At 38.6% G+C, this 8,713-nt stretch overlaps 1 protein-coding gene across 16 annotated transcripts in view; it reads right to left on the bottom strand.

The window, feature by feature from the left end:
- ESRRG (estrogen related receptor gamma) overlaps positions 1–8,713 on the bottom strand; it is a 641,686-nt gene that overhangs the window by 168,666 nt on the left and 464,307 nt on the right. The window lies entirely within an intron of this gene.

Genomic DNA, 8,713 nt, shown 5'->3' with positions numbered 1-8,713 from the left:
AGAGAAAAAACAAAAAACCATTAGCCGAGGGGGTAGAGGTTCCAAAAAACAACCAAAACCACCCCACCCCCCAACCACCAAAGCAAAAGAGAACCACAAAAAAAAAAAAAAAAAAAAAAAAAAAAGATAGCACTAAGTTGAAAAACTAGGAAAAAGCTTGTCCTTTTATTAAATGTAACTATCATGAATTAGTGATATTGCTACTACAAAATGTATTATTTTAAATAAATAAGACCAGGTGTGGTGGCTTATACCTGTAATCCCAGCACTTTGGGAGGCCAAGGCGGGCGGATCAACTGAAGTCAGAAGTTCGAGACCAGTGTGACTAACATGGTGAAACTCCGTCTCTACTAAAAAATACAAAAATTAGCTGGGCGTAGTGGCCGGTCCCTGTAATCCCAGCTACTCAGGAGGCTGAGGCAGGAGAATAATTTGAACTCGGGAGGCAGAGGTTGCAGTGAGCCAAGATCACACCATTACACTCCAGCCCAGGTGACAGAGTGAGACTCTGTCTCAAAAAATAAACAAATAAATAAATATTTAATTTCACCAGAGGAATATGAAACACTTACTATCACTTCTTCCAAATCACTGTGAAGTAATAACAGAGACAGTAGGAAAGAAGGTTACCCTTTTGCAAATACATTGCTAGGAAAGTTAATTTTGTTAGCCTAATTTGACATGAGCTATAGTTGGGCATTAAAAGTTTTACTGCAAATTTGTGTCCATCCTGAATGCCACTGGCATATACCTCTTACATGGGATAGGCTCTTACGTAGTGTCACCCAACAGGAAAATATACCCTACAAGTCAAAGCTAAAATGATGTGCCTATTTTAAATGACTTTTGAAATACAGTAACATAATGCTATGTGTTTAATAAACATGTAAATGACAGCAGAGATTCTGTTTCGTGCAAACTGGAGTTTCTAATATTTGAAGGACAAAAATCTAGTGAGAATCATTACATTTTATTATGTTTTTCTTTCCTTGATCAAAGATCAACCATGAAATAAAATCTCTGAAAATAATCACTCTGATTTTACACAACCCAAAGATCTTTTTTCATCAGACACTCTGTTACTTTGTCTTAATTTACACCGATTCTGTTTCCTAATTAGCTAGCCAACACACACACACACTCACACACACATATATTCACACATATATATAATAGTGCTCACAGATGTGTAGTTCAAACAGGCTTGAAATATCCAAACAGAGAAAAGAGACTAGAAAATTCTGAAGAAGTAAAAATATTCTGAAAAGAGAAAAAATAGACTAAAAAAAATCATCATGATAGAGACTGGGTTTCAATTTCATAAATGATATGTACACAAAACTGCCTAGGAAATCCTTTGGCGTAGAAATCTTGTTCATCAACATTGCCTACAAGGAAGATAAATAGGGTGTTTTGGTTTAGAAGTTGCCCAAACTATGACCAGCAGGTCAAATCCAGGTCTGGGCTTGTTTTTGAATGCCCTCAAGCTCAGAGTGTTTTTTAATATTTTTAAACAGTTTTAAAAAACAAAACAAAGGGTATGGAACAGAGAAGGCATGTGGCCCACAGATCCTAAGATATGTGATAACCTAAGATATTTAAACTAACTAATTTATTATTTGTGTCTTGAAAATGCCTGCTGACCAGTAGCTCTTTGACAACCTCAGAAGTATAACAATTTAGGGGACTCCCCAAGTCAGAACAAACCATGGAAAAGGAATCACTACTCATTTGTTCCAATAAGTGGTTCCAGTAAGTCAAAACCATAGAAAGAAAAACTAAATTATGCTGTTTTAGGACACAAATTCATACAGTACATCTTCACCAAAAAAGAAAGTCTGTAATACTAACTTTTACTATTAAAATAAACACTGAACCTAACAATTAAAATAGCAAGAGTAGAATGATACTTGTTATTTATAATTTGGCAATATTAATGCATTTCAAAAGCTCAGACATAATTGGCATCAAATGCAAGAAGAAGTGGAAAAGTCAAACTTACAACAAAAGCAAGTTAAGAGTTAAAGCAGGCTGAGCGTGGTGGCTCATGCCTGCAATCCCAGCACTTTGAGAGGCAAAGGAGGGCGGATCACTTGAGGTCAGAAGTTTGAGACAAGCCTGGCCAACATAGTGAAACTCTGTCTCTATTAAAAATACAAAAATTAGCCAGGTTTGCTGGTGTGTGCCTGTAATACCAGCTACTCGGGAAGCTGAGGAAGGAGAATCACTTGAACCCAGGAGGCGGACGTTGCATTGAGCCAAGATGGCACCACTGCACTTCAACCTAAGTAACAGAGAGAGACTCTGTCTCAAAAAAGAAAGTTAAAGCAATGAATTATAGACAACATTTCTTTGGAAAATATTACTTCTATATTTAATTTAACACTGCATTCAAACTGATAATTACTGCGATTCATCAAGTCAATTTAGACATTTCCATATTATTTTGGATTTCAATTTTAGAACATATTAGATTTTTAAAGCTACCATTTACTATAAACTGAGGTAGTTTTTTTCTCTAGACACTGGGTTAAATACATTTTATTAGTTTCCCTTGGAAGGTTCATATCATGTACACTCAATTTGTAAGTTCTTATTTTCTCTATGACTGAAAACATTCTAAGGCTGAAATAGCACATGATGGCAAAAGAAATGCAACACCAGGAAAGATCCTCTAGGACTACACTGCCTGCTTCAGGAAGGAGTCATACAATTCACAGTGTAGGAAAGCAGTTGGTTGCATCAGATCCAAGGGCTATGCCCGCATGTCTTTAGCATATGGCTTGCAGGAAAATGACTAATCTTAATGCCCCATGTTTAAGGTAAGATTTAGGCTCACATTAATGCCACCTTAGCCTCCGACACGAAAAGCCCTTGCCTGAAGGCTGTGGGCTTTACAAGGTATACGTAGCACAAGGATCCCATTCAAAGTGCGAAGGGAACGAAGCCCAGCTGGAGCCGTCCCCTATGTACCCCATGATCCTGAGTACCTGGGATCCTCAAACTCCCTGGCTAGATCACCACAAGCCCATGGAAGTGCCAGAGTCTGAGCGGGACTCTCTCTTGGTTGTGTCCTTTGGAAGCTAGACTGGACTAAACTGCCTTTCTGGTGTGCACATTAGACCTGTGCGTGGTTAAGAAACAGCTGCTCGGAAGGGGTCACTGGGCCTTAGATGTGTGGGCAAGGGTGTCCACCCTATGTACAATATTGGGAGATAGAGGAGTGGGAAAGAAAGGGGATGGGCTGCAGGCTATGAACCAGCTCTCCTTGCACTGCCTCTCACTGACACAAAACTGCTCCTTGGAGTCAAAGTCTGACTAATAAAAAGTCAGTCTCCCAGGTCATTATGAAGGTATGGTTGGTCAAATAAGAGACTAGAACAAATTTCACTTAGGGATTTGGTATCTTGATTTATAACTTTAACATATTTACATATACTATGCAGTATTTGGGTGTGTGCTGTACTCTTGTCCTAGGCCCCACAGTGTTCAGAGTGGACTTAGTTCCACAATGGTCACTCCCACACCTCACGCAGGGAAGATATGCTACTACCTCAGCGCCTAAATTTCACATGTGAAGCTAACTGAGAATTTAATGTTTTATGCAAGTTCCAAATTCAGGCTTGCTTTTTGATGTGTGCCGTTTCCCATCCATATTCACAGGGAAATAAAGTTAATTGAGCACCATGAGCTAAATATAACTAAACAAATTCCCAGACAGTTCACCTAAATGCCTCCAATCATATAAAGGCACCGTCAGTGAGAAACGGCTACAGGGAGAGAGGGTTTGTGATCATAGCTAAAGGTTGGAGACAGTTGTGAGCTCAGGAAGGTGACATACCTGTCCTTCTAGTTTAGCATCAAGGATAACTCTGTGCTATATGACACGAACCATCCAGTGTCTGCGTATCCCAGTCACATTCCCAATATCAACCAAAGTTAATAATTTATTGTACATTTACTATGGGTCAAGTACTTTGATACTCATTCTCTCATGTAACCCTCACCACTTGGGAAACAGAGGAACGGAGGGGTTAAGGTCTCACAGCTGGTAAGTGACTGAAACTTGGGCCTGGCTTTTATAAATCCAAAACCCATGCTATAATGAACATCTTTTTAAAATATCATATTTTTAAATATACAATTTCCTACTTTTTAAATGTGGGGGAAAGAAAAATACTCTATAGCACTATAAGGAGCAGTTAGAATGGCTATATTATCTACACAAAGAAAACTATTTATAAAATTATTGTCCTTATGATATGGACAGAAAAACTTCAGGAGGCCAGTGTTTTTTGTCTATTAAATAATGAAATATGTATTGACCTACTTGGGTATAAGGATGTTTTCCTTCTCTTGCCTCATTAACAAGAGTCTAGGGGAAACTCTTAATGAGAAGTTCGAAAAGAAAAGAAAAGAAAAGAAAAGAAAAGAAAAGAAAAGAAAGAAAAAGAAGGAAGGAAGGAAGGAAGGAAGGAAGGAAGGAAAGAAGGAAGGCAGGCTCCACTCATTTATGAATTAAGGCCAAAATTGGAATTGGAAAATAAATCAAAATAACAATATCACATCCCCAAAATTACTATGCCTAAAAAATGACATGAAATCGCTGCTGCCATTGTAACCCTGTTGGATGACAGGGTAGAGCTGTCAAAGTTTTGTAAAAAGAATTTTGGTCAGCTGAAAACAAAAACAAAAAGCAAAACTTTGGTTTCTACCCAACTAAATGCTGACCTAATTCAATAGTTTTTCAATGATAACTTGAAAATAGTCAATAAGTAAAATATTCCTTTCTATTTACCTTTCATTGAAATCCATGATTAATTGTCTTTCACAACAGAAATAGCACATTCAGCTCTGAAAACAACAATTTGTATTACTTTTCTCAACATGTGTTCTGGATAGATGTTCTTTTGGTTCCAAGTTTAAGAAGTATTTTTCCCAACTTTTTAAACTTATATATTTATTACACACTCGATAACCAATCCTAAAAATAAATTGTTAAAATAAGAAATAAGATGGCTCATGCCTGTAATCCCAGCACTTTGGGAGACTGAGGCAGGAGGATCTTTTGAGGCCAGAAGTTTGAGACCAGCCTGGGCAACATAGGGAGATCCCATCTCTACAGAAGAGTGAAAAATTAGGGAGGCCTGGTGGTGCATGCCTGTTATCCAACTACTTGGGAGGCTGAGGGGGAGGGATCACTTGAGCCCAGGAGATTAAGGCTGCAGTAAGCCAAGATCACATCACTGTACAACTGCCTGGGCAACACAGTGAGACCCTGTCTCAAAAATAATAAGAAGAAGATATATAAAAAAGGAAAGATCTTAACAGATGATGGTGTACATGAAAATGCCTATGGATGCACATGTCCCTTAAGTCAGTGAGAGTAGAATCAGGCCCTGGTGAGGCAGGAGTCACATTTATGTAACGGCCTGGCCATTGGGGCTCTAGTCTAGAAAAACTTGTTTTCAAGAGGAGTTACGTAATCTCTTCTTTTTCCTTAGAGAGCTTTAATGGAGGGGAGGGAGAGACTAAGATCTGTGAAGGGTGGTTTGGCTGCAATGCTGTCTGAAGGCATGAGAATGAACTCTAAGGCAGCTTCAGCATTGGAATAAGAGTCTGGGCCACACTCAACATCTTTGGAGTTCAACCGCTATCACTACTGTATTTGGCCACAGAAAGGAGGGGCCGTTCCAATCTTCCTTACAATTACCGCTCTAATTATTACATTATACTTTCACAATTTAATCCCTTTATTTGCCTCACTGCCTTTTTGGGGCTAAGTGAGCACCACAGTGTGATGCCTGATGATGTAGCTAGCAGGGTAGCCTCACCAAGTGTTGCGCAGCTGCCAGCTACAAGCACAGCCAGGTGGGCAAGTCCAGAGTGCTAATCTGGACAGTGACATCTCTGTCTTCTGCTCAAAATCCTTGAAACTTGCTCTCTCCAATATGGAGTAAAACTGAGCACATACATCAATGCCAAGAATCACCCTGTGCTTTGCTCTGTTAAGCTTTTGGTAGCATTTCAGCATCCTAAAGAATAATCATGCATAGAATTCCAATTGCTCTATTCTAATTATTGTTCAGTAAGTAACTACTGCAGAGCTATTAATGTCTAACCTATAAAATGTTTTGAGACATGTATCAGGAAATTTTTTCACATTGTTATTCTATCTTTACAAAACATACCAAAGACTCGAGGGTTTAATCCCCTAAATCCTAAACATTGGTATTTCCTCAAGGCAGGAGACATTTGTTAGAGGAATTCATCTCAATCCACAGCCTTTGGGAACAAAGCTTTAATAAAATGTGCATAAGAGGACACTCCAACCAACCTGCTGTCTGAATCGCAGTGGGTTCTCAGTAAATATTTGTTGAATAAATGGGAGTGGTTTTCACATCGAGAACCTCTTGCTTATATCAGTGCACTCAATGCTCCTGAATTTATCCCAAAATATTTGCTTATCTTTGTGTAGTTACATGCAGAGCTGTGTAAACTGAGTTAACAAAATCAAATTAATAACAGTTTAAATTTTACATACTTTGTAACCATAAGGATTACAACACTGTTGAACAATGGCTGGTAAACACCCAAAGATATGAGGTGTGCTTTCATTCTCAAGTTTTGCAGTGGTACCAAATAGACTGAAGAGATTTCTCAAATGTCCAGAGGTGATAAAAAGCCTTGTGCACAGACCACCATTGTTTTTAACTTACTTGCTTTCCATGTGATTTTCTATTTCATTTTAAACTTAAGTATTCTGAGGTTAATGCCTTCAACTTATAGATGAGGATAAAGAAAATAAAGATCCAGTAAATTAAAGATTTTTGTAAGAAAATATCAGTAAATATAGCAATGTTGAGCCAGAAATTATAAAGATACAGCTATGAAGATATTTAGGACATTCATATATACTGCATACAACTTGGCTTTGTGCTCTTCATTACAACTATGAAAGGCTATGAAAAGATTAGGATTAAGTATCTCATCTACTATGTAAGAGTATGATGTCTTGAGAAATTGTGCTTTGGGTAAACTTTTTTTTTTTTTTTGAGACTGTGTCTAGCTCTATCACCCCAGGCTGAAGTGCAATCATGGCTCACTGCAACCTCCAATTCCTGGGCTCAAGCAATCCTTCTGCCTCAACCTTTCCAGTAACCAGGACTACAGGCACATGCCACGATGCTCAACTAATTTGTAAATTTTTTACAGAGATAGGATTCTTACTTTGTTGCCCAGATTAATCTTTTAAACTTTTGGCCTTAGGGATCCTCCAGCCTCAGCTTCCCAAAGTGGTGGGATTACAGGCATAAGCCACTGTACCTGACTAAGTAAACATTTTGATTGTGTTCTCATCAGCCACAGATCAAGGAAGTATGTAACAGACAACAAAAAAGCAAGGGAGAGACAGTACAACCAATTCCACTAGGGATTGTCACTAAAATGCTCGTGCAACTGATGGAGAAGAGTTGGATTTCCAGATGCTCTTAAAAGGGAAGGTGGGCCGGGCGCAGTGGCTCATGCCTGTAATCCCAGCACTTTGGGAGGCTGAGGCAGGTGTATCACGTGAGGTCAGGAGTTCGAGACCAGTCTGACCAATGTGATGAAACCTTGTCTCGACTAAAAATACAAAATTAGTGGGCCGTGTTGGTGCATGCCTGTAATCCCAGCTACTTGGGAAGCTGAGGCAAGAGAATCACTTGAACCCAGGAGATGGAGGTTGCAGTGAGTCAAGATCATGCCATTGCACTCTAGCCTAGGCCACAAGAGTAAAAATCTGCCTCAAAAACAAAAAAGAAAAAAAAGGGGGAAGGTGGGAGACTGCTCTATGTACACATAAGGGTTTTCAGAATCATGTTTTGTGGAAATATTTAAAAGGATTAGCACTTAACAAACATTACTTCTTTTGTGCTTTGAAAACTAGTACATCACAAAATTATGAAGGCTCCAAATAAATTGGTTTCAGTTCTGCCCAACAAGGAGCCATTAGATGATGATGGTCTATGGTCAGTGATAAATCAGCAGTAGCATGGTCTAGAGCAGTGGTTCTAAATTTGAATTACATCAGGATTACACAGAGGGTTGGTAAAATGCAGATTGCTAGACCCACACCCAGAGATTCTGTTTGAGTTAATACAGGATGGGGCCTGGGAACTTGCATTTCTTACATTTTCTCAGATGATGCTGGTACTGCTGGTACAGCCACTGCGCTTTGAGAACTGCTGTCAAATAATACAACACAGTACAGTGCAGTGGTTCTTAACTTTGCCTTTACATTAACCATCACCTAGGAAGCTTTCAAAAATCCCCCTTTCCTGGCTGTACCCAAGACCAATTAATTCAGAATTTGGGGACATGAGCCCTGGCATCAGCAAGTTTTTTTAAGTCTTCCACTGATTCCAATGAGCTGGCAAGTTTGAGAACCACTGATATGTGGGAAGATAGACTTTGTGTCCATAACTGGTTGTTAGGAAGACACATTTCATAAACCACTGAACAGAACCATTGGTGAGCTGTGGATCCTCAAAATATATGTTTTTCCTTCCCCTATTTTCTTCAAAAGTGAATCACAAGAGACCTAAAAACGTGAATTTTTTTTGCCAGAATATATATATATATATATATATATATATATATATATATATATATATAGCTTTTTAATGAACTAAATTCTAGATCTGTAGATCACCAGTTTAAAAGGGCATAAACA

Source organism: Theropithecus gelada, chromosome 1 (genome assembly GCF_003255815.1).
Source record: "Theropithecus gelada isolate Dixy chromosome 1, Tgel_1.0, whole genome shotgun sequence".
In the NCBI taxonomy this organism is placed as follows: domain Eukaryota; kingdom Metazoa; phylum Chordata; class Mammalia; order Primates; family Cercopithecidae; genus Theropithecus; species Theropithecus gelada.
This window is presented reverse-complemented; position numbering and strand designations above follow the sequence as displayed.